Genomic DNA, 27,760 nt, shown 5'->3' with positions numbered 1-27,760 from the left:
CGTGTGCTGCCTTGCTGGGCCATCACAACATGTTTATCAGGCCACCAAGCTTTGAGGCCGGGTCCCATCATGCTCATGCAATCCCTACTTCCCATGCCTAGCTGGTTCCCTCAACCCAAAACAGAGGGGGACCCCCACACACCCTCCTTGGCCCTGTCTGTTACTCCATGTCCCAGCTGGTGTTGCAAGGGGACCTGACCAGTTAGATGGGTCTCTCTTTCCCCAGTTTCCCCCAATTTGATCATTCAGAATCAGCTGGCGTCCTAGTGCTCACAGTCAGACCATCCTGGGAGATGGTCTGCAGCTTTCCACTCACCCATGTCATGCACATCCTCTATGGATGCCTGTGTAGGGTCCACGAGCCTGTGTAACACCAAGGCCTCCTGAATGACCCAGATAATCACTCACCACCATTGTCCCTCCTTCATGCATTCTGGTCTCATCCCTTCCCTACTTACACTGTGCCCATTCTTCATGGGCATGTGGCATCAAAATTCCTGTGCAAAAATACCCTGTCCTGGTGACTGCCTAACATGAAGCAGTCAGACTACTCTGTTCAGATCCTCAGAGAGTGCTGGGGTCACCCAGACTGCACACCAGCCCAGCCATGGAGTGTTCTAGAACATTATCCTCTCACACTGGTGCATGTGCATAGGCCACACTGGGGCCATCCTCCCAGGTATCCAAGCCGAGAAAGGTGAGTACCTCTCCTCCTCAGCTACCCAAAAAATCACATAGTCCCAGGCCTCAGTGATCTGCCATTGCCTGTGATCCATTCCAGCAAAGTGAGGAACCCAGACCTGCAATCACAGGCCATGTTCCCTTCTTCAAGTCTAGATAGGTATGCACACCTGGTGCACTAGCCCGGCAAGGGCAGGGCTCTAGTCCTACACAGGACTTTGCCTAACTACACAGTTAACAGCCTAGCTGAGGACACTGGTTCTGTGTGCCAGTAGTCAGGTGAGAACAAGACACACATTTGCAGGCCACCACCACAACGCAGGGCCTTACTGGGCTAACACCATATTCATCGGGCCAGTCAGCTTTGAGACCTGGGTCATGTGATGCTCCTAGATTTCCCCCATCCCAGGTTTTGCTGGGCCCCACAACTATTTCCCCAATCCAGAATAGACTTAGACCCAAATCCTCCGTTTTTGACCCTGTCCACCACTCACTGTCCCAGTTGGTGTTGCACAGTTTTGTGAACCTGAACGTAGATTTGGGGCTCTTATGTGCACAATCCCCCCCCCCAACACTTCATCATTCAGAATCAGCTGGGGTCTTATTGCTCCCAGTCAGACCATCCTGGGAGATGGCTGACCTGTAGCCTTCCACACACTCATGAATTCCATGTCTACTATGGAACCCTTTAGAGGGTCCAGTAGCCTGTGCAACACCAAAGCCTCATGAGTGAGCAAAATATCAACCACCACCCTTGTCCCACTCTCCCAGGATAGCACCACCTGCTGGGATCATAGTGCCTTACACCTTCCAATCATGGAGAGTGACCAGACTCTTTCCCACCTTCTTGGAAACCATAAGTCACTGGGAATCAACCTTCCCGATGATGTGACCCTTTAAGACCGGTGGTCATGTCGTGGTGACCAACAAGCATAAAATTATTGTCGTTGGGACCTGGTAACTGTAATTTTGCTACTCTTCTGAATCTCCAGGCAAAGGTCTGTGATTCAGATGGTCCTTGGTGGGTCTCTATCCACAGGATGAGAACCACTGTGATAAGACAAGGTCTCTGTTGGTTTCACAGCACCCAGGGAGGTGAGACTCCCAGATCCCGTTATTTCTCGTGCTCTTTGACACAGAATCCTGGTTCATGTAGTCTGCACCCCAATACAGGCCTGACAGGGGCCAATAACCACAGGACCCACCCATTTCATGACAGTCCTAGGCCTTGCTGGAATCTTGTAGTCTGCATGCCAGCTCTTCTTGGGTTCTGCCCAGGTCTCTTGCCTTCTGCCAGTGTGCCCATACTTCCTGTCTCTGTGGTGTCCAATGCCTGTGCAACAGCCCATGCAGGGCAGGCCCAACATGCCACAGTCACCCTACTCTCCTGGGACTCCCAGAGAGTCTCGTGTCATGCAGACTGCACACCAGCTCAGCTTTTGAATGTCTTGGATCTTTATCCTCCCTCATTGACCCACGCTCTTAAGTTAGTCATCTACCAAGCATACAAGCTGAGACCTGTGAGTGCCTTAGCTCCTCAGCTCCTCAGCTCCTCATACAATCCCATTGTCCCAGGCCTCACCGGTTTTCCACAGTCTGTGGCCCATTCTCCCAAGGCTCCCTCAGAGGCCATGATCCCATTCTCCCAGGTCTACATGGATATGCACACCTCGTGCTCTGGACCAGCAAGGCAAGAGCTCTGGTCCCCCAGATGCATGTCTCTTACTCCACAGTGCGTGGAAGAGATGGGAACACAGATTCTGTGTGACAGTCCATCCAGGTGAGACCAGACACACATTTGCAGGCCACCACCACCAACGTGTGCTGCCTTGCTGGGCCATCACAACATGTTTATCAGGCCACCAAGCTTTGAGGCCCGGGTCCCATCATGCTCATGCAATCCCTACTTCCCATGCCTAGCTGGTTCCCTCAACCCAAAATAGAGGGGGACCCCCACACACCCTCCTTGGCCCTGTCCGTTACTCCATGTCCCAGCTGGTGTTGCAAGGGGACCTGACCAGTTAGATGGGTCTCTCTTTCCCCAGTTTCCCCCAATTTGATCATTCAGAATCAGCTGGCATCCTAGTGCTCATAGTCAGACCATCCTGGGAGATGGTCTGCAGCTTTCCACTCACCCATGTCATGCACATCCTCTATGGATGCCTGTGTAGGGTCCACGAGCCTGTGTAACACCAAGGCCTCCTGAATGACCCAGATAATCACTCACCACCATTGTCCCTCCTTCATGCATTCTGGTCTCATCCCTTCCCTACTTACACTGTGCCCGTTCTTCATGGGCATGTGGCATCAAAATGCCTGTGCAAAAATACCCTGTCCTGGTGACTGCCTAACATGAAGCAGTCATACTACTCTGTCCAGGTCCTCAGAGAGTTCTGGGGTCACCCAGACTGCACACCAGCCCAGCCATGGAGTGTTCTAGAACATTATTCTCCCACACTGGTACATGCTCATAGGCCACACTGGGGCCATCCTCCCAGGTAGCCAAGCCAAGACAGGTGATTGCCTCTCCTCCTCAGCTACCCAAACCATCCCATAGACCCAGGCCTCGCTGATCTGCCATTGCCTGTGATCCATTGCAGCAAAGTGAGGAACCCAGACCTGCATTCACAGGCCATGTTTCCTTCTTCAAGTCTAGATGGGTATGCACACCTGGTGCACTAGCCCGGCAAGGGGAGGGCTCTAGTCCTACACAGGACTTCGCCTAACTACTCAGTGCACAGCCTAGCTGAGGACACTGGTTCCGTGTGCCAGTAGTCAGGTGAGACCAAGACACACATTTGCAGGCCACCACCACAATGCGGGGCCTTGCTGGGCCAACACCATGTTCATCGGGCCAGTCAGCTTTGAGGCCTGGGTCATGTGGTGCTCCTAGAGTTCCCCCATCCCAGGTTTGCTGGGCCCCACAACTATTTCCCCAATCCAGAATAGAGGTAGACCCAGATCCTCCCTCCTTGGCCCTGTCCACCACTCACTGTCCCAGCTGGTGTTGCACAGTTTTGTGAACCTGAACATAGAATTGGGGCTCTTAGTGCCCAATTTCCCCCCAACACTTCATCATTCAGAATCAGCTGGGGTCTTATTGCTCACAGTCAGACCATCCTGGGAGATGGCTGACCTCTCGCCACTCACTCATGACCTCCATGTCTACTGTTGAACCTGTAGAGGGTTCAGTAGCCTGTGCAACACCAAAGCCTCATGAGTGACCAGAATATCAACCACCACCTTTGTCCCACTCTCCCAGGATAGGGCCCCCTGCTGGGATCATAGCACCTTACACCTTCCAATCATGGAGAGTGACCAGACTCTTTGCCTCCTTCTTGGAAACCATAAGTCACTGGGAATCAACCTTCCTGATGCTGTGACCCTTTAAGACCGGTGGTCATGTGGTGGTGACCAACAAGTATAAAATTATTGTTGTTGGGACCCTCTAAATGTCATTTTGCCACTCTTTTGAATCACCAGGCAAAGATCTGTAATTCAGATGGTCCTTGGTGGGTCTCTATCCACAGGATGAGAACCACTGTGATAAGAGAAGATCTCTGTTGGTTTCACAGCACCCAGTGAGATGAGTTTCCCAGATCCCATGATTTCTCCTGCTCTTTTGACACAGTAACCTGTTTCATTTAGTCTGCACCCTAATACAGGCCTTATGGGGCCAATAACCACAGGACCCACTGATTTCATGACACTCCTAGGCCTTGCTGGAATCTTGTAGTTTGCATGCCATTCTTCTTGGGTTCTGCCCAGGTCTCTTGCCTTCTGCAAGTGTGCACATACTTCCTGTCTCTGTGGCGTCCAATGCCTGTGCAACAGCCCATGCTGGGCAGGCCCAACATGCTACAGTCCCTCTACTGTCCTGGGACTCCCAGAGAATCTCGGGTCATGCAGACTGCACACCAGCTCAGCTTTTTAGCACTCTGGATCTTTATCCTCCCTCATTGTCTCTTGTTCTCTGGGTAGGCCTAGCTGGGGTCATCTACCATGTATGGATGCCAAGACCTGTGTGTGCCTTAACTCCTTTGCTGTATAAAGGATGCTGCTGCCAGATAATATCTTTTATATATGACAAGTAATAGATACCCATGAACTCTCAACAATATGGTTGTCTGCACAAGACCTCCACCATGACCACACCAACTGACATGCCAACCTGAATGGAGGAAACTTCACAAGGCTTTATCCCTATTCAAAGAGCCTCAGGTAATTAATGGCTTCTGAGAGAGGGAAAACCAGAAACAATATCAATGTCTATTACTTGATGAAGAAATTATGGATTATACTCATAGAAATACTGCTAGTTTGGATTAAAAGAAATAGAGATGATGCAAAATGAGGGAAAGCTATTAGACTTTTTAACTATTAGACTTTTTAATTTTAGGATGAAAGGGTACAACTATTGAACTGCAAATATGGAACATTCTTCAAAATATGGGGTGTACACCTTCACTCCCAGCACCTGGGAGGCAGAGACAGATGGATCTCTATAAGTTCAAAGCCAGCCTGGTTTACATAATGAGTTATAGGCCATGTGGTCTATACTGTGAGACCCTGCTTCAAAATAAAATTAAATAAAAATGGAGAAGAATGAGTCAAAGGCAAATAGGGGATTAGTAGTGCCAATAATCTGTCCAAAGGCCACAGTCCAGGGGTCCATGGGCCAAGCCTGTGTCAACTTCTGAGAGTTGAGCTACCACTTCATTTTCATTGGTCAGGCTTCTCTCACCCAGTGGGTCTACAGGGCAGACTGTCAAACCCAAGAAAATAACTTCTCAAACTCTTGGATAGAATGAAGCCATCCTTGCCTGGTGTCTTGGAGTTGTTTGGACTGTCCCCCATTTCATGTTTCTACAGTCTACTACTTTCCTCTGCTCTGTCCTAAAAGCATTTAACTGTATGGATTCACAGATTTACAGCTCAGGAGGTTTGTGCTGGGGATCACATCCAGGCATGTCTTTGCAGACATACACTAGGCAAGTGCTCTACCACTGAGTAGTAGTCTAACTGTTATAAAAATTGTATCTTGAGACAGAGTCTGGCTGAATTACTCTCTGGTTGACTGTGGATATGATGAGGCTGACTGCTTGAGTTCCTCCTTGACTTCCTGGAAAGAGTATGCCTGGAATTGTAAGCCAAGTAAGCCTTTTTCCCCCAGAGTTGATTTTGGTCAGACTGTCACAGAAGCAAAAATGAAATTAGAACACCAGACCTGTCTGAATTTAGCCCTAGTAATTTAATTCACTTATTCAGATTATGATGATTAATAACAATTGCCTGAAGCTACAGGTCAGGATAAAAGGGTCTAAGCTACCTATCATGACCTTACAGATGCTTTACAGCCTTTAACTGGCCTGAGAACTCCTCTATAAAAATGGGTTATGTAGACTACCAATAAGAATAAGGTGTCACTGTTGTAGAAAGAAGTATCAAAAGTACTATTATCCTGACCTTGCTGAAAAAATTAGTGAGGACCTAAGAGATGCAGTGACTAGCTGACCTATACCTAAGTAGTACATAGTGAGGTTGAAATTGAAACTCATTCTTTTCTTCTAATTGAGCTCTCTTTCTCTCCACCACATGGTATGTGTCACACCATCCTCCCCCACTGTTATGAGAATATACTTAGTGTCAAGATATTTTTGAAGCTCTTGTAACTAATAGAATCTGTAATATATGAAGTTCTGTAATTCATTCATTCTTCATTTCAAGAAACACACAATGAAAATGTGCTGGGTCGCATACCCTAAACTAGATGTGGAATTATTTTAGGTATTCAAGAGAAATCACTAGTGAGCAATTCTTTACTTTTTTCATTTCCTCCTTCTCTCTCTCTCTCTCTCTCTCTCTCTCTCTCTCTCTCTCTCTCTCTCTCTCTCTCTGTGTTGTATTGGGCGTGGGTGGGTATCAAGGGCCTTGTGAATACCCGGCAAGTGTTCTAGCACAGAGTTATATATCCCTAGCCCTGAATAATTCTTCTTAAATACATATCTAGAAGTAAAACCTAAATTTTTCTAATTTAAAAAATCATTTCATTTTGCTTAATTATTTGTGGGAGGAGACACGTGTGGTGTTTAGAGGACATCATGCAGCAGTTGGATCTTTTCTTCTACCCTATGGGTCCTGAGAATTGAATTCAGGTCATCAGGCTTAGTATCAAGCACTTTTACCCACCTGAGCCATCTTGTCAGTCCCAACCTGGATTTTTCTAAAAGACTCAGAGTTCTTCATTTGAAAGGGGCTGCAAGAAACCACATTATCCATTTCCTCTCCCTCAGAGTTGTGCCCAACTTGAATGACTAAAATCAATCCTAATAAGAACAGAGCATCCAAGCACTGATCCTATGTATATGTCTATCTATGAAGGGGGAGAACAAGACACATTTTTAATTAACCCTGTAACTCCAAAAGGTAGTCTTATTATCTCTCCAATAAAGGAAATTAAGGTATAAGAAAATTAAGTAGGTTATCCATTATCAGAAGTTTCTGAGCTAATATTTGAACTCACACACTCTGTTGTCAATATTTCCATTCTTTGAAAATTAAATTTTAACTTAGCATATAAAGTAATGGGTTTCATTATGGCATTTTCTTATGTGTCATTATGCTTTGTTCTTACTCATCCCCCTCTCCATCTTCCGTACCCCTTGTTCCCTACCCGCTCTGGCTGATTCTCTTACTTTTCCCACATGGTTTGCCTATTATGATTTTTTAAAATCACATGTATTCCATTATGCTCTCTTCTAATCCCCCTTAAGATCCTTCATTCCGTGGCTTCTACATTCTTTTATGACTATTAGCCATATTCCCAAGATGTCTTTACATAGAGTGAACAGAAAGGGAGAAGTTAAGAGGAAGGAAAGAAAGGCGATAAGTGCTCTGTATTTCCCCTTAAGCTCATGGGACTTATCCCATCCTGTGAAGCAGGGAAAACCTGAGTTTTCACAAGGAAGGGATTCAACTCATACTCCTATTAGATTCTTTTTAAAGGTAATAGAATTAAAAATGTTCTGGGGGAGCTTCTTGAAGTAGTTTTATTTTATCTTATTTTAGGCCTCTTTAATTCCGTCTCAGCTAGACAGAAAATGGAAAAACTGTAGGGCTTTATGTTCCAAAACTGTTACTCATCCTAGCTCCACCCCCACTCCTACTGCCACCCCCACAATACAACAATCCAAGAAATAATGCAATGTACCTTTGGGGAAAAGTGACTTTATAGTTGTTTTGGATCCTAAGAACATACCCTTTTCTGGCCTGATGATTTCTCACCTTAACTTCCAAGCAAAGTGTTTCCTAATGCAATACTTCTGCTAGGGAAAGCTGCTTCCCAGTCCTGCCCAGTCTCCAGTGGATAGTAATACTGGAAACCTCAGCAGCTCTTCCAGCAAACAAAACGGAGGCGGGCTACCTGGCCAATGGCTTCTGCGATAAGGTTTCTGGGAAAGATGTTATTCTGCAAGAACACATCGTTCAGATCTACCCTCTGCACGGGATAAGGGTAAGTGTTGGAGGAATAGATGAAATAGGGTGGACAGCATGAACACAGGGTATGTGGCTGTTCCAAGAAGAAAGAGATGAAGAACAGACTATGTAACTCTTTTGTCTTTCTCCCAAGCAATAATACCTTGAGTAATTGCAGAGAGAATCTGATTCATTGGATATATTGTATGAGAGATGTCACAAAAGAACTTAGCTATCTATCTCAAAAGTTTCAGGTATTTATCTTGCCTTGCCTTGCTTGCCAGGCAGAGAATACTAGAAGAAAATAGGCCTGCCATATGTACAGTGCTAGCCTATTGGTAAAACCTTGTATAAGGTTTTGTTAACCCTGACTCATTCCATCATAGCCAAGAAGTTCTTCATCTGGCCAAATCCATAGTTTTCTTGGATGCCAGCAAAGACCAGTTCTCTTCAGCTGCTCTTCCCAGCTGGACTTTGATTAGGAGTTCAGTAATACTAATCCACGCTACAGTAATTCCTTGTGACTTACCCTCCTGAGGAGCCATCAGATGGGATGAGCCTCTGGTAAAAGCCTGAGAGTGGGTAACTCCAACATGCTTATCCCTACTAACCCTGTAAGTAATCTACCCACACCCTGGAACTAACATTCCCATCTGTCTGGCACTATCTGGCATAGCTACCTTTTCATTTTCAGGGAGGAAAGGAATAACAATAAACTATTTCATGGTTTCGAATGGGTTCAGGAGGGAAAAAAACCTAAGGCTCATAGCAGGGAGGTATAGAGAGACGGGAGGCAGAAGATTTCAGCCGCTATCATCAGTGCAAAAACACGATGCATTTGAAGGTTCAAATCAGGAAATGAGGTGTGGCAAGTAGGAAAAAATGCCAAAGACTAAAAAAATATTCCATCAATTGTTTGCTTGTCAAAGAGCCCAAGAAATGGCTTTGTACTGGGAGCTAATTTTTTCCTCAAATACTTCTATGCAATTCCAAAATGCTTGTCCTATATATCAATCCTCACATGTAGTTTAATGAGTGCAAAGATAGGACCAGGAAGCTTCACTTTGCAACACCAGAAAACGTGAAGACTAAGAGTTCAAGGTCTTTCATTATGAGTTCAAGATGAAACATGAAGTCTTCAAGATGCAAATGTAAAGTTAGGTTGTACGAACAAAAGCATAATGCTCATTAGTGAGCCAGTATTTATATTCTATTTTAAACTGTTAAGACCACATGTATGCTGGGCATGGGAGCATCTCCTATAATCCTGGCATTGGCAGAAAGACCAGGAGTACACATTCAGCTTTGGGTAGCCAGGGAGTTTGAGGCCTGCCTAATACATATAAGATCTGTCTCAAAAGAAAACAGAAGGGAGGGAGAGAGAGAGAAAGACAAGGAAGGATGATACTTGATATCAATTGTCTACTGTTAGATACCGTACTTCACAAACAACAAAACCAATGCAAAGTGGAATCCCAGACTTAAAAAACCAAGATAACAGGTACACAGAGTTACAGCCAAGTCTACCTGGGAGAACTAAGAAACATACTACCTGAATACAGTTGATCTTGGCCTTGGAAGCTAAGCAGGGTGGTCCTGGTTAGGACTTGGATGAGAGAAACTGTCATGGCTAGAACCAACAATGGCAATTGAGTTTTACCCACTAACTTATGTCCTGTTCTTTAATTCAGTCTCAGCTAGACATAAAATGGAAGAGAATAAAAATGAAGATGAGGCAGAAAAAGATAGGTACTTTAGAGGAAAAGCAGTATCAAGTCAACAGTCAGTGCCCCCTTAAGACTTCACAGGGCAAGTAGAAGTACTCTTCGCTCTGTCTGCCATGGGCTCACAACAGGAAGAAACCACACTAATCTGTAAAAGTTGCATACTCAAAAGCCCTTGGCTCTACTAATTCCAGTCAGTCTCTCTCTTGATGTTCCACAGAATTGAACATGGAGGAGTCTACACACAGATGCTCCAAATGAGTCAAGAAGTTTGATATGGGTAACTTTAGATGCTTGTTTTCCCAAGAAAAGATTAATTTGCTCACCTCTATTAATGACTCAGGACCAGAAGTTACTAACTAGCCCTAAATGAAGCTACACTCTTTCCAAGCTGCATTCTCAACTTGTAACACCTAGCCCAATTAAGTGCTATTTCTTCACCATTGTTATAATTTCCCTAAATTTATTTATAATTGTGTTATGCAAAGCCTCCCAGAATTTGGTTTAAAAAATCTGTCTAATCATATGTTTAAGAACTTCAGTGAAAAACTTCTCTATTTGTCTTTCTGAGCACAAGTCCTCCTCTTCAGAGACTTCTCTTGCCTGCAGGGTTGTATGATAGAATCCTTCTACAGTGTCTCTTAGTACTGGCACTTTTGTTGTCCCTCTTCTTTTCTTACATTGTTTTTATTTTCAGGCCAAATCATTATTCCTAAGGCATAATAACAAAGCTCTTAAGCTATACCTGCCTATACTAGACACTCCAAAAATATCTGTGTCCTTTACTTGCCACTTGGTAGATGTTACCTTCTGTCTGTCTTTGCCTTTCTGTTGTCATAGTCAATGCTGACTGTTCAACAGGTGAGAGACACAGAAGGGAATAAGCATATGTTTGCCAGAGGACTGCTCATTTCAAATGCTCACCTCAATTTTCAGATGTTCTAATTTTTGGTTGGAAAATATGGTCACCATAAGTGTAAGGCATCCATGAAAAATGCACAGTACATAATTATATCAGTGCAATTCAGTTTCAGAGACAAAATGTCCTTAAAGGTCTAGAGGCATTCAAAGAAGATACACCAGAAAGGACTAATACAACTAGGCAGGCTTTAACAGAATAAGTTGAGTTTGGCCTTGGGAGATGGGTCATATCTGGATACAGTAGGGATGGGATTTGGGGTGAGGGTCATCATCTAAGCATATTAAAGGGCCATTTGTATGACTATAAATATTGCTCAGCTGCATCTTACAACATCAGCTAGTTACTTGGCACCAGAACTAGATGCTGAGATCAATTGTCAAAAGGCTTTGCCCAATCCCTTAGTCCCACATCCCATATAGCCAGCTCATTCCCTGGCTTCATCTGAGTGGGCTCCTAGGATAGTCCCTTTCCACTAGTCAATCAAAAGTCAAGCAAATTCACTTAACTGTAAACATGCAAAGAATCCCAACCAGTGACTTGATATGATCATCACACTCAAGGCCAAAACTCATTCAACATTTTGCTTTCATCTCAAAATTGATTTAGAGTAGTTACATAGATATAACCTACAGCAATGCTGATATAAACCAATAGGCAGATCATTTCAAAATAGTAAATGAAAATAGATAAATACAAATAGGAATCAAGTACATAGAGTAAGCAATTACATTATGTGAATATCAAGTTCCATTAGCAGATAAGTGAACAGGAAAAGGCAAGAAAATCTCATGACAGAGTAAGATTGGTAGAAATGATTAAGTTTCTTTGGCATGACTTAGGAAAGCCCAAGGGAATTAGAGTATAAAAAACTGGCTGAAAGTAAGCTGTGGGAAAGGCAAGGAAGCTTTGCCTAAAGCTTTTGTAAAAGAATAAGAACATTTAAACAGGACCTTGGCTCACCTGACAAGTACAATTGCCTTTACTCTTAATTATTGTTTTTTTTTCTAATGCCTCATAAAATAAGCATGTCCAACACCTTGTATCACCAAATTACTGGCAAAAATTGTAGAAATCCTTGGGAGCTATGAAAATCAAGTAGTACTACTATTATCAGAATTATTAACATCTAGACAAATTAACAGATAAATAAGTAGAATTTATTACAAGAAATGTCATGATCCAGAGATGTGAATGGACAGTTAGCTTCTTGAAGGCTTCCTATGTACTTCAGAAATCTTGCTAGCTGCATATATGTTACAGGCATTGTGAACAATTTCTAGGAATGACTTACGAACATTATACACATTGCCTAGGAATTGTTTACAATTCCTGATTTAACATTCCGCTGGAAAAAAAAATACCAGTTAACTTGGTCATACACTCACTGGCTTCAAAGCAGAAGGCAGCATTTCTGCAGGCCTGCCATGTAATGGGAAGATTGACTTTTATATAAAAAAGATAGACAATGGCTAAATAGCTGTGCTATAAGCTTCAAAGACTCACATGCAGAAGACTATGCATGAGCTGACGGGAATAAACCTAAGTGCAAAGAAAAAATTCCTTGCATTATTTTTAAAGTGAATTAATTGTATGGCAGTCATAAATCCAAACATATAATGCATAAATATTTCAATAATTGAATTAAAAATTTAAGTCTACATTTCTTTCTTTTCACTATTTTTTAGTAAATTAGCTACTAGCAATATTTCTTTTTAATACGCAGGATTTGTACACTCAGATATGTACTGAATTGTCTTAAGCAGTCCCCCTAAGAATATGTTCTGATATTGCCATTGTTCAGAATATTTTTGAAACGCTGCTTTGAGAACTGCCTTCTGAGCCAGTTTATGAATGAGACGATAACAAAGCCACATTGTATTCTTATCACATTTCAAAACTTAGCCATTCAACATAGTAAGTACACAATTTGTATCCAGCAGATTAATCTTAGAAATCAAAATGCAGCCACATTGTATCTAAGGCCCTGTTCCCTGCCACCCTCAGACTGGATGCAAGACAGTCCCTCACTCTCCACTCAAGCACCCTAAAAGACATGTCCAGTTGAGAAGAACTGACTAAAATTTGTTCTAAAAGTCTAGACTAAACTTTTCCAATGAACTTGCATGGTATACTATGTTTGGCTAGACCAAGCAGCTCGACTGTAAGCTTCATAATATCAGTTCACTGACTTATTATTAGCACCTACAGCCATGTTTTGGGTGTTATTGTTGCTCAATAAATACCTGTTGAATGGTAGGTGGATGGATGTGGGGGGAGGTGTTGATGGGTGTATGACTAGATGGATAAACTTCTTAAAGAGTTATTATGGATCCATCTTGAGATGTAGTTCAGTGATAGATAGAGCACTTGCCTAGCATATACTAGTCCCTGGGATCATACCCCAAGTATAGAAGTAAAATAAAATAGCTGTCATGGCACAGCAAGTATTATTGGGAAAGTGAAGTACAAATGATGGCTATATGGAACATTTTCCTTCTAGCAGTGAGCCCAGCATAACACTGTTTGCCAGTAGCTAACAAAGATTCTGGTGGTGGCTATAGCAAACATCTGGATTGTGAGCTGGGTAGTTTAGAGCCATTAAAAGAAGTTAGTAGTACCTTGCCTCTTTTGGCCCAGTTGCTGATACACATACCAATCATAGACGAGGCCTCTGACATAGGTCAGCTTGCCTGCAAACAAGTGCCACAGGGTTTCATGTTCAAGGGTAACTAGTGAAACACCATTATCTAAAGTGGGTCGAGATAGGTTACAGAGCAAACTAATGAAGGATGCAAGAGCTCCCCATCTAATTTGGGAATAGATCCTGTCCTAGAGACAGCAGCAACAGCAGTAGCAGTGCTACTAGTATAAAAGTCGTAAGAGTAAATACTAAAGCTCTGCTGGTTATAGTGTTGATAACAGTGCTGGACTGGCTGAGTGCTTAATCCATGGGATACACTAGATATATATAGTACTTTGTTAGTTCTCCTGACAAAAGTAATGAGTCAGCAATGTTACCATTAGTTTTGTAGCTAAACAAAGTGAGCTTATGATAGGTTAACACACCAAGCTAGTCAGGGGTCAAAGCCTTTGCCTGCCTGACTCCGGTGCCAGAGAGCGAATCACAATAGCATGCTGCCTCTAGGCATTATGTTCTGCCCTCTGACACATCCTCCCATGGCCAACAATAAAGATACAAAAGAAAGCTAAACCTATACCCTAGTTCAAGCCTAAAATGATTTGGTCCTACTTTACTGTATTTGATAATAGTAGCTGCAAAGCAACCCAATCCTAGAGCCTGAACATCTGTTTTTAAGACCTTGAGTGAGTATGTTTTTCTGGAATATCCCTTCAGAAATGTTTTTTGAACATTTGTTCAAACAAGCTGAGGTCTGGACACCCTCTGATGCCTTTCTCGATTGGTTATGTGCCAAGTATGACATGATCTTCTGCATGTGGTTTGAGTTAGGTGGAAGTGTTGCACATGCCTGGGATACTGGGCAAGCTCGCTAGAGCTGCCCCTAGATGCAGACAAGGCTGACTCTAGCAGGCCCACTGAGGAGATGGTAGATCTGTGGTGACTGGAATGGGAGCACCAGTTGGATGGGTCACCCCATCAACCCCATTGAGCTAGGCCATTTGTATTCCAACAATTCTTCCCCCCTTTGCTTGGATATTTAATTGTGTTTGGGACAAGTTCCAAACTACCCAGTGCTCTTCTCAAGCCCTGTGATTCGAGAGAGTTTCAGAGTGCTGAGCCTGAGGCACTTGTTACTATGGTCTGGCTTTCTTGCTGCAAACCACAGGAGCTCTACCTGCTGTGCCATGGGATCTTTAGGGAATTGACCAATGTCTTTGGAAAGCGCCTCCTCGTGCATATAACTGGAAGGGACTACAATCCCAGACAGTTTTACAGCTTTGGCAGGATGGAGGTATACACTGAGGATAGATTGAATGTCACCTCTTGGCCTGGGTTTGTGGGAGATGGCTGAAGAGCCCATCAGCAGAGCTGCCACGTGGCCAAGTCCATGTGAGTGATGGAAACATGGCTGTGGGAAGAGGCCAAGGCCAGTAATGAGGGAGGAGACACTCAAACCTACGGGGAATCCCTGAATCCCCAACATCTGTGAGAAAGATCAGAGGAGGCTGGGGGGTAAAAAGCAACAAGAAAGCATTCAGCAGTTCTAAGTATCCACAGAAAGAAAGGAAGAATACCCGTGTGCTGTGGGCAGGGAGAACTACAGGTGTCAGGCCTGCCTGAACATTCAAGTTCAGGGGCACAGCAGACAGTGAAAGTGCTTCAAGATAAAATATAATTCTTAACTAGGAGCAAGTATTTCCTTATGCCTTACGCTATGAACTGCTGAAGTTGCCTCCAAATATTCTTGAGAAAACCCTTCTTTCCTTTCTTCAACGCAAAATGCGTATGTGCCACTGAAAATCACCTCTCCACACACTTAGCCTAACAACTGGGAGGAAAGAAGGCTGCAGGTTATATGTGTGTTTGTATCCTGATTGATTGAGTTGATAAGGTTTAGAGAGAATGAACCGGGTAAGAATGAATCACACATTTTCGATGAGAAGTCATGAGGGCCTAATAACGGGTGCTGTAGTGAAGCGTGGAAGAGGTTGCCTGTTGGGAGATGAAACTGTGAAGGATCAGTACCACAGCTTAGCAACCGACTACGTTTATCAGGGAAATGGAAAAATGTAAATGCCATTTTTATCATTGCCAGTAATTGTTAAGGTAAAAGCAGCGCCAGTAACAGGAACAGGGAGAAGAACTAGTCTGGGGGAGAGGAGAAATACGCTTAGGGTGCCAGACAGACCTAGAACATTTTAAGATTCTTCTCTGACCCAGAAGAGAGGTCAGGGCTGGAGACAGACATCCAGGCAGGCATAGTTTACATGTTCCTTTACCTAAATCCAAACCTGCTAGTTCCCAGTCACTATCAGCAGAGGCTGCAAACAATGGATATCTGAAACTTCTGCCTTCCTGCTTCTACTGCTAAATTCCCCTGCTGCTCAGTTTCTTCTGTCCTCTATCTCTAGAATGCTATAATAGGAGAACCTACCTGGTCTCTTCATCTATCGTAAGCAATCACAATATATGTAATATCTATATTCAAGAATGACTCTTTACATTTCCAAACACATGTAACATGTGAGTAACAAATGATCCCAACAGATTATATTAATCAGTTTCCATTTCCTTGGACATTACTTACACAGATGGATAACTTGATATGTATGAGAAAAACCTAGAAAGGAAGATAAGGTGAGTGCTACAGAGTTATGGTGACCATATTTTCTGAAACAAAAATTTGACACTGGTTCTTGTTGAAAAACTTGCTGAAATCTTCCCTGGTTGAATGAGGCAATTTAGGAGATACAACTAAAACAATGAAAATTGCATTTCCCAAGACATTTCAATTGTTCCCCGGGAACAATAGGACAAATACTTATCGTGGGAAATGCACAGAGTAGAATACCAATAACATGATATATTTTGTGGTTTTGTGCTTTAAAGTTTTTTCTTTTATTCTTTTCATATTCTATAACTTCCAGTCTAGATTTAACAGTCTTGGCATTTGCTCCTTCTCTAGAGAACCTGAGGGACCAAAAATACTGAAGGTCAGTATGAGAAGACACCTCAGAGATAAACTGAACTCTGTTTGTTTGTTTCTGAGACAGTATCTCATATATCTCAGGCTGTCCCCAAACTGAAAATGTAGCAGATGGTGACCTTAAACTTCTGATTCTCTTGCCTCTACCACCCAAGAGCTAGGATTATAGACAGACATGTACCACCATGCTTTGTTTATGTGGTATTGGTGATAGAACATAGAGCTTTGTACATGCTAGAAAACTACTCTACCAACTGGGCAACGTCCCCAGCCTAAAACCACTCGTTTTTTTGTTTTTTTTTTTTGTTTTTTTTTTTTTTGAGACAGGGTTTCACTATTTATCCCTGGCCGGCCTGAAACTTACTATATAGACCAGCCTCAACTCAGAGAGTTGTCTCTGTCTCCTGAATGCTGGAGATTAAAGGTATGCACCACCACATCTGGCCTCCAAACAAACTTTTTAAGGTACAAATAAATTGAGGTACAAAACTAAGAAATGGGTTGCCTAATGTCAGACCACAAGTCAAGGGCAGATCTAGAACTAAAATCTGGGTGTCTTATCTTGACCTTACAAACATTCTTTTCTGAACACCAAGCCTCCATTTGGGGAACAGCCTTTCTGGTTAATCTTTACATCTCATCCCTAACTTTGCTTTGAAAATCCCTGGAGGAACAGGGCTCACTACCAACAAGGCACAGTGCCAAAGCCCAAATAGCTGTCATCTCAAGTCCCCTTGATATGCAGCAGTCCTTGGCACACATTTCCTCAATGCCTTTTTCTTTCCTCATCTGGAACAACCACATCTCCATTACACCAAGTTTCTTCCTGTCAACTGGGACATCAAGAGAAATGGGTAGAACTTGGGAACCTGTTATTCCCATATGGTTAAAGGTAAGACCTTTGCATATGTGTGTGCTGGACCGTCAGCACTTTCCACACCTTTCTGAACGTTGTTATGAGAACCAGACATCTTGCTCAGGGACAAAGAGTTACTGCTGAGAGAAAAATTCACTGCTGATTATATCTCACTCCTTGAGTTTGCTAAACTCTTCCCTATGGTGAAGCAGAAAAGTCATATTATATCTGTGTATGTTCCAAGAAATGAATTGCTCAAACCCCACACAAGAGAGCTCCAACATAAGACTTAGTACTGTATGTGGCAGAAGCCTGCTCCATGGTCTATGAGGCTGTTATAAATGGAATTCCATCATGTGTGACTTCTCTATGTGAAGCAAGCTTCTATAATGCCATTAACCATACGAGATACTATAAAGGTTCCCCTCTGAGCCTATGAGCTCCTGGGTGTGTGGAACAAGGGCCTGTAGATAAGCATTATCTTTCTAGCCCCAAGGCCTACTATGTGGTCAACAACTGAACAGCAAAGAAACAAATAAGGAACTCAACTTAAGTAGGGGGTGTAACAGGAGATTAGACAGGAAAGGGAGGTCGGCACCAAAACGTGGAGGGTTTCACATGAAGCTTGTGGAATATGCACTTTCTGACACAGGCTATGAGTATGTATGTGTCTTTGTGTCTTTCACAGAACAGAACACTTTCAATATCAGAGTAGATCTCCATAGCAAGTGAAACCTTTGAAAGCTATCCCCTCTTTAGTCCAGTGCCGGTACAAGAAGTTCTGAGTCTTTTTCTCTTTTACTATATGACAAACTCATAGTTCCCAGGCACTCACTTCAATGTGTCGCAAGCAATTTCATTGAAGCATTGCATATACCTTGGGCCTAAGACCAAGTGCAAGAAATTTCACCCCATCAGGAAAATCATTGAGGCAGCTTAAGGTAATGGAAACTGGTGCTTTGGATTAAACCTGTCTCTTTCCATCTCTGTTTTTGGTGCCTAGATAATGGCTGTGAAGGGAAAAAAACTAGAAAGCATATAGCTTGCATATTTTGGAATTAGTGAGGGAAGAAAGACCAAATGGAGAGAATAAGGAGATATACTCTATTCTGTAACTCAGTTCTAAACTGCAATCTATAGAATAGTAAAAATAGTCTTTAAACCAATGGTCAGAATGCTCCATCAGCACTACCCAAGCTCAGAATACTCTTTGGGCTGAAATTTGGGACTGTAGCCTTTCTCTGTGTAACTCTCTGTTGTGTATGATCAGAACAGAATTTGTCAGACCTTAACCATTGTGTTGGAAATCAAATGCTAAATGCTAAAGAGAAATGAGTCCCAGGAATACAGTGCAAATTACCTATCACAGTTTTAAATTGCTTGATGGTGAAAAGGGCAGGGGGGGTAGGAATAGCAAACACAGATGACTTTACCATTTTCAAAGATCATTTGCTTCTAAGTAATGTTCCCAATATTAAGGAATAGTTAGATAAGACCCCTTGGTCCATCATAACAAGATATCACAGACAGTGTCCTGTAAACAACACATTCATCATCTCACAGTTGTAGAGGCTGAAAACCCAAACTCAGTGTGTCAGGATTGGTTTCTGGTGAGGCTTCTTTTCCTGGCTTGTAGATAATCATCATCTTCTCACTGTGTCCTCAAATGGCCTTTCCTCTGTATTTGTGCAGAGAAAGAAGAGGGGAGGAGAAAGAGGGAAAGGGGAGGTAGGGACCACAGGGGGAGGAGGGGGAGGGAAAGAGGGAGAGAGAGAGATCTGATGTCTCTTCTCTTCTTATAAAGATAGCAGTTCTACTAAATTATAGTCCCATTAATATGATCCCATTTAACCTTAATTACCTCCCTAAAACCCCTATTTCCAAATATAGTCACATTAGAGCTAGGGCACCAAACTGAATTTGGAGGAGGACACAATCCAATCCCTAAAAGTATTGTCAAATGTACTTTTTTTTGAAGACAGGGTATCATGTATTCCAGGTTGGCCTTGCAATCCCGACCCTCCTCCCTCCTCCTTCTGAGTACTTGGATTACAAGTTTGTGCATCCATGTCTAGCTTCTTTGCTGAACTTTACTAATAAGGTGTAAAGCTGAAAAAGGTTCTGTGATTTGCACATACTGGTAAGTAGCTGAGGTCAAGACTAGAACTCAGCACTGTTAGGCTATGACCTTGCATTCTTTCTGTTACACTCTGTTGTCTTACTAAATGAATAAGGGTGTACCCCTCTGATTCTGTTTTCTTTCTTAGGAAGGCTGTAGAGATTGGTATAGGTTCTTCTTCAGGGAATTTTGGTCAAATTAATCCATGAATACACCTTGGTCTGATACTTTTAAGGAGATTATTATCAAACTAATTTTCTTAGTAGATAAGGGCCTTTCAAATAATCAATTCCCTTTGAGTTTTGATAGATGATCTTTTTTGAATTAAATTTTTAGTTAGGCTAGATATTAAAGGTTTTGGTAGATTGTCTTTTGGGGAATGGTATATTTCATCTAGGCTATCAAATTTGTGATTATAACATTTCCTTATTATCTATGAGACTTATAGCTTTGCTTCCTCCTTAATTTCAGATTTCAGTCATTCATTACCATTTTTCATATTTTGTCTGAACTTTCTATTAGTATATATTAATTATACAAAGTAATATTCATTATAACATCTTCATACATGAGATGTATGAAGGGAAATATACTCTTTTGTTGAAATATAGATGTCAGCTAAATCGAGTTGATTGGTAGTCCTGTTCAGTATGACTATATTTTTGCTGATTTTCTGCCCACTGGATCTGTCAAGAACTAATAGACTTAAGGAAAATCTTGAAATACAATAGCAACATTGTCTACTTTTGAGTCTTGTTTTTTTAAACGACAATGAAAACCTCTAATTTTTAAAGATTAACTTTTATTATATGTATTTGTGTGGATATATGCACATGAATGCAGGTGCCTGTGGAGTCCAGAGGGGTTGAATACTCCTGGAGTTCAGGTTACAGGCCATTGTGAGCTACCTGATATGGGTGCTTGGAACTGAACTTGGGTCCTCTCCAAGAGCAGCATATGTTCTTAAGCACTGAGCATCTCTCCAGCCCCAGCTAACTTTTAATTGGGAATACTTAAACTAATGGATGTTGAAATCACCACTGATGAAGTTGGATTAGTGTCTACCACACTTCTTACTATTTCTCCATTCTAGTTGTTTCCTTGTTCTTGGTCTCACTTTCCTTCTACTACATTGCCTTTGGTTAAACACCGTATAGGATTCCATTTTGTTTCACTTCTTATATTTTGGTTCACTTCTTAGTGTGTAAGCTATATGTTTTCCTTTTTACTAACTGCTGGAGATATAACCCAGGGTACTGCACTAGCTACATCACAGCCTCACATTTACTGTTTGCCATTGACTTTATAATATAAATTTCTAACTGATCAAATTCCATTTTCAATGAACACTGCACCACTTCACAAGTATTCCAAATATCTTACAACAATATTCCCCAACTATTCTTCTCATTCTTTACAATACTGCTGTAATTCATTTTGCCTATTAGATAATCACCAAATAGAATATTGCTGTTCATTTATTAGAAAAATGAGAATAGCAATGAAAAACATCTTTGTTTTTTAGCGTATGAGAGAAGAATAAATAAATATATCAAAGCTGCCTATGCTTCACATAAACATAAACATGCACCTATTGGTAGAAGCCAGTTAAAGCATTCATGCTAATCCATTACCATGGCTTTGTTTTAAGCCCCAATAATTAGCTCTGCCCATGTATACATTTCAAGACTCCATTCAAATTTTTGTGTTCCCTATAGAATTTGGCACATAGTAGGTATTCCACACATGGGGAATTTCTTTAAAAGGATTTTCATAATGAGTGGGGTAAATGTTATTATGCATATGATCGATTCCATGTGTTTGGAAAGAGCATCATGTTTTGGAATGACCAAGAAAGGCTTCATGATGGAAGCTGAAACTGAATATTACCCTGAAGAATGGATAGGATTTACGTTGAATTGGAGGAAAATGAAATGGCATTCCAAGTTTTGGGCACAGCATGAGAAAAACTGCAGAAACAGAATAAGAAAACACTCTTTCTACTGTTAAAAACAGCCATCACTGGGACATCTTTGTGGCTTGAGATCTTAGAAGACATTGACAAAAACTATAGAACTGATTAGGTATGGTTATAGAGCGAGTGCACCCAGCTTGGGAGATACTAACTAAATAACAAAGACAAAGTTTTTTTTGAATAGTACTTAACAGTTAAGCAGTGCTTCTCTGCCAGTACTCAGTACTAGGTCTTTATTTTTAACCCAGGATTTTACTTGGAGCATTATATGTACTATGAAATTCAAAATATTCATTACTCAGCCTATAGCACATTGACTATGAAAACTGAACATAGAATGATCTTGATTGTTCTTCATTAAGAGGAGAACATAGTCTGTAGAGAGCATATTCTGCCAACTTGCTTTATATTTTTAATCTAAGTAGGTGCAAACACAAGAAGCATACAGGATACCTTCTTTTCAAGTATAAAATAACATGATTTTTTTAAAAAAAGATTTCTTATAAGATCCTGAGTCATTCTATGAGCTCTGATAAAGGTATATGTGTGAGGGAATTTGCTAACTGAAGTCCAAAGAGAGAAGGCAGCTTTCGTAATATCATCCAGTGAAGTGTGGACCCTGGACAACAATTCATCTCTATCTAATGTTAAAAGACATTATTTAAACAACATCATATTTCTCAAAAAAAAAGTTCAAAAATAGAATGACCTTTAATTTTGTCCCTAGAGGTAGATCACTATCAGGAAAGGATGTTACAGTTGTAATTTAAACATGGGGTTAAGAAGGTAGATAGACTTGATACTCAACTATTAAAGAGTCTTATGATCTAATCAAAATGTCTTAACATGCTTTACTGTCTTATAAAATAGATATGTAAACAAGCATATACTTATATACACATGAAACAACAGGGTTTTTGCTTCCCAGCAAAATTCCCCACCACATATCCTTCCTTTGAAATTTCATCTCAGCTTCCCAATGTTCTGGGGTTTTCTGAGCCAAAATGCTAGCTCTTACAAGCTTCCTATTTTGAAATAAGTTACTGCTCCCTATACCCAGGAATATTGATCCTGCAGAATCCTCTAGACAAAACTCAAGTTATCATATATTCTCCACTGTAAAATGGTTGTCTGGTGAGCACTCTAAAATGTATGAAACAGCTGTGAATATCACTATAGTAAATTTGAAACACCATGAAGAAAATTGAGCCATGTACTTTCAAATCAAATAAAAAAATATCAAGGATTTCTCTGAGTTGGGAAATCATTCAAGTCTTACAGCATTGTTTTTGCTTACTATTCTTAGTAGATTCAATTGGGTACTTAGAAAATGTTGACTGTTTACAACCCAGGGCAGATACTGTGCTGTGGTTGTAAAAGTACCTTGAGTACAGACTCTGAGAGTCTCCTCCCATGCCAGCTTCAGGACATCCTGCCATCTCAGAGCTACAGGGATCAAACAAAGTGCAATGAAATGGATCTTAGACTTGAGATAGTTGGGCAGAGATGAAGACAGCTTGAATCAGGCCTGAACTGATGTCAAAAGCAACATCTTGCTTCATCTCCCTTCTCTCCCACCCTCTGAGTTTAGGGTCAGTCACCTGGAACTGGAATGACTAGTAGGAGCAAATTTTTGCTCAGACAGCAAGATGGGATTTAGGAATAGTTTGTAAAATGACAACAAGATTTTGTTATTTGCTTAGCATAATCTAAGTCCAACATTGCCGTTAGACTTCTTCAGAATTCTGTTTTGGTTTCACTTCCTTTACTTCCTATTGAGTTACAGGAAAGCTCTCTTTCTCTCTTCAGCCCTTCCTCTATCAGCCTCCATCTCTCACCCCTCCTTCTCAGATAGACCTACTAAGCTCTCTTTTATAATTATGGAGGAGAGTTGGGAACTACTTCTCCCCTACCAGAGCATCTATCAACTCAAAAAAGACCAATTACAATTTGACAACTTGAGGCTCCCCAGATAGTAAAGGGCTCTAAAATAATAATTCTTTCAATTAAAAATATTGGTTCCCATAAATGTTCACACCCTGTGTTTTAACTATCTTTATCCTCTTGCATGGAAACTTGGGATATGATACAGCCTTTGCATCTAAAAGTTTGAAAAACTACTTGGGGTTAACAACCTCCACTTGGCTATAAATTAAAGGCAAGTTGGAGTCACAAGTTGCAGGCCTGTGGTGAACGCCTTTGAACCAGGGCAAAATGAAAGCAGTTGTCCATAACCAGCAGCCTTTTCCAGTACTGAGTGTGACTGAAAGGCTTCCAGGGCAGACTTTGAGCAGATTTCTTTGAGGAGTCCTCCAAAGCCTTCCCAAAGGGCTATTACTAAGTCTAAGATGGCGATTTCAGTTGTCTCTGTGTCCAGCTGAAATCCCTCTACTGAATATCAACTTGATATTAGAAAATAGATGAGCTTGACTCTTACAAGCCTTTAAGACTCCTAAGCTTTCTGAATTTATGTGGCATGAACCTATCTAGCAAGGCTTTCAAAGCCAGAGGAATAAGGTCACAGATCTGGACATCTGAAATAGGGTCTTACTCAACGTGTGACTGACTATTTCCAACCACTCTGTATATTATGTTAAGGAGAAAAGAATGGCCAGGTAGCGGTTGTGCATGCCTTTAATCCCAACACTCAGGAGTCAGAGGCAGGCAGATCTCTGTGAGTTTGAGGCTAGCCTGGTCTGCAGAGCGAGATCCAGAACAGACACCAAAGCTATACAGATAAACTCTGTCTCAAAAAAAAGAAAGAAAGAAAGAAAGAAAGAAAGAAAGAAAGAAAGAAAGAAAGAAAGAAAGAAAGAAAGAAAGGAAGGAAGAAAGAAAAGAAAAGAAAAAAACAACAAAAAAGAAGAACAAAAGAATGAGCCATAAAAATATTTTAACACAATTTTACCCAGTTAATTTACCAAGGGGTCAAAAGGTTATCTGAAATAAGGAGGAAATGGGAACAGATTTAAGTCCTAAGTCCTGAGCTGCCACTATGGAGCTCATAGTCAATAGAAATACTAGATACTGAATAACAACAACAAAACCTTCTTATTGAGCGTACTGAATTTGCACTTCTTCTTCTAGGAATACAGGCAAATAAGACACACTTGTATGTTCTCAAGGAATGGTTACATTCCAACAGGTCAACTTGACACATTAGCTTCTTTATAACTGCATATAGGACAAGAAAACCATACTGGTGGCTGCATTGGTATCTATGTGTTTGTAATGAATGTTTCCCCAGCTGAGCTGTGAGGTCTTTGAAGGTAATTCTTTTATTTATTACATAGGGCAAAGATAGTAGACACATAGTGTTATAGATTATATAATAAAAATCAGGAAAGGGTCAAAGTTGGAAGCATATTATCTCATTTTTCCCCAATCTGCTCGCTCTACTTAGAGTAAAAATTTCCTGCAGATTTAGTAAGATTACTACATTAGGAAAATGGTTCTGCATTGCCTTGGGGATAAAAACATGAACTTTTTATGAATACCCAAGACAATCTATAATGTGCTCTCTGCCTGCTTCATTTCTCACCATAGTAGGGACGGTACTACTGTGAGCATGCACTGCAAGTCACTTGATGGTGAAGATCACATCCCAATCGTCTGTATGTTACCAGTGCCTAGATCAGTGTATCTCAGTTCCTACTTAGATGTAGTAGTATCTTCTAGTGACATTGGAATAATATTACTACATATTCAATTATCCTCAGATTCTCTTTCATTTAATTTTGCCTCACAGATCTTGTAAAAATTGTCAAATAATTACATATATTTCTATATGAGTCAATTAAATTCAGCTTCCAATCCTATCTATCTTGCACCATAATTTATCTGTGTGTGTGTATCCTCACTTAGAAATATATCACCTGTATTTTCTGCATTACATAACTCCTGAGATATTATATATCCTGGACTAAGTTGACACAAATAAATATTCTCATGTACAAATATTTTGTTGAGCAGGGAAAGTAATTTTATAAATACATACTCAGAGTTCCAATGGTAATTAATATGAGCTGACTGAGTATGGAGGCAGACTGCTTAGATTTGAATCCTGGATCAGTCATCTGATCAGGGACTATTTTTATCACTTTCTTCATCTGTAAAGTGGAGTTTATAATTATACTTTTTCAAGTTCTGTTGACGATTAAATGAGAAAATTCATATGAAGTTTTTAAACCATTGCCCTAGTGCACAATAGATAGTAAATATGCTTACTTATACACATGAATTCTTGGTGTACAGGGAATCAGTGGTCTTAGTGGATCTTAAAGCCACAGACTCACAGAGATGGAAAATTTTTGTCTGGTCTCAACAAAAAGGGATGTGAAAGGTGAAGCTTTAATGTAGGGTAAGAGCTAAGGGTGACTTTAAAGAATGAAAGAAATTTGAGAATTATTTTAACTGCTGGAAGGACAGACCTCAAAACGGAGAGGACAGGACTGTGTCAAATAGCTTTGTGTCAAAAAACTGATCAGAAGATGAAAGGTCATATGGTTGGCTGAGCTCAGATGGCCTCATCTCTGTGAGAGCCACTCAGCTGACAACAGATAGAGTAGTATTGTTTTAGTTTCCAGCAGTTCATTAAAGCTGAATTTATGACACTTGCAGTGAGTTCTAAGTGTATTTTTAGTATGTGTGTTTTTCTCTACCCTCCCCCCCACATTTATTTCTGATGTTACTTTTGAAATGAGCTATTTTGGTTGCTTCTGTAGATCACACACAATTCCCAATAACTAATTTTAACTTTTTCATCTGGTTCCAGGAATGAACCAGTGCCCAACAGAGAGTTGCTGTTGCTTTTGGAAAACTGCACTCTCCCGAAAGAAAAGTGAAGTGTGAGCCTCTAATTCACCAGACTAATGGGCCTGTAGGTAGAATGAGGACTAGTAGGGGTTTTGGAGTGTCTTTTTTTTTTTGCATTCTTTTTTTTAAATTAATTTATGTATAAGATGCTCTGTCTGCATGTATGCCTGCACTCCAGAAGAGGGCACCAGATCTCATTGTAGACAGCTGTGAGCCACCACATGGTTGCTGGGAATTGAACTCAGGGCCTCTGGAAGAGCTGCTAATGCTCTTGACCACTGAGCCATCTCTCCAGCCCCCTGGAGTGTCTTTTAAACACCAAACTTCTCAATCCGACTTTTAATTCAGAATTATTCCTTTTAAACTCCTATACTCAAGGTAGATTTAAAATGTCCAATTCTTCAAGGGCTTACAGTCAAAATGGACTATTAAATAAACTATTTTAATAAGTTAGTTGTCTCTAGCAAAGAGCTGATCCACTCATAAAAATATTCAAATCCACTTTTCCGTGTCCAAGTACAAATTCTAGGTCACTTTGGTCTAAAAAAGCCATTCTGTTATCAGTTCAATTGATGACTTCATTCAAATACATAATTCAGTTTACTAATGGCTTGATTCTGCCTCAAAACTAATTAATTCAGTATAATGTTGTCTTAGTTTTATCAATGAATCAATCCATTCAGTCAGGGAAGATTTAACAGATTGTACTCATTCCATTTGATGAATAAATAAAAATGCTTAGGACAGGAAGGCACAGAGTTCTTGAACAATTTGGACAAATGAAGTAATAAATAAATTACTTTCCTTGTATATCTAAACATATATGCATACACGTGTGGGTGCTTTTGAGATGTGGCCCAGTCCTCTTGCCTGGGTCTCACAAGTGTTGAGGTTTCAGGAATGTGCCACCACACCTGGCTTCCTTGCATATATTAGGTGTGTTAAATTAAAGAAAACTCATAAAGACCTTAAAGTACAAATTGTAAAAAAATAAAGTTGCCAACAATGGCTACTCATTAACAAAAATCATGAGTTCTTAATTGCCTGTGGGGTTGTTTTTACTTGTGGCTATCACATTTTGAAATACTCCAGTTTTTTAATTCCACTACAAGAATGATTTTTCAATTTTTATCTTTAACAAACCATTCTATAAGTGAATCTTAACATCATCAGAATGTCAAAGATAATTTAATAAGAAAGCTACCACATAGGGATATTGAACCAAAATTTCTACAGGGTAAAGTAGATATACAAATACACTGTATGCAGTTATACTGTATATAGCAGATATGCAAAACTACACTAAAATATTAAATTCAGAATGTGCATAATCATTAACCTGTAGACTTTCATTCCAAAGACAATAAATATACCTCATGAGTATATACACATGTCATATCAAGGGGGTCTCTGATTCTCTTTGAATTAATTACAGAAGATATTGTGAAGTTGGAAACCCATATTAAAGGAAATATTCTTCACTTGATATTAGTCAAAAGGCCGAGAAGCGATTAAAGCAAATATTCTTACACCTCCATTGCCCCTTCATCGTACCTCATGAAGAC

The 27,760-nt window shown here is 40.9% G+C and overlaps 1 long non-coding RNA gene across 1 annotated transcript in view; it reads right to left on the bottom strand.

The window, feature by feature from the left end:
* Positions 1 to 16,750: 16,750 nt before the first annotated feature.
* LOC107399430 (uncharacterized) overlaps positions 16,751 to 27,760 on the bottom strand; it is a 36,535-nt gene continuing 25,525 nt past the window's right edge. The window contains exon 5 of the long non-coding RNA XR_001576064.3: positions 16,751 to 18,964. This is a non-coding gene — a long non-coding RNA (uncharacterized LOC107399430). The remainder of the gene's footprint in view (positions 18,965 to 27,760) is intronic.

The sequence above is a fragment of the Peromyscus maniculatus genome, chromosome X (genome assembly GCF_049852395.1).
Source record: "Peromyscus maniculatus bairdii isolate BWxNUB_F1_BW_parent chromosome X, HU_Pman_BW_mat_3.1, whole genome shotgun sequence".
Lineage (NCBI taxonomy): Eukaryota > Metazoa > Chordata > Mammalia > Rodentia > Cricetidae > Peromyscus > Peromyscus maniculatus.
The sequence above is the reverse complement of the archived record's forward strand: the minus strand, read 5'-3'. Positions and strand labels throughout refer to the sequence as shown.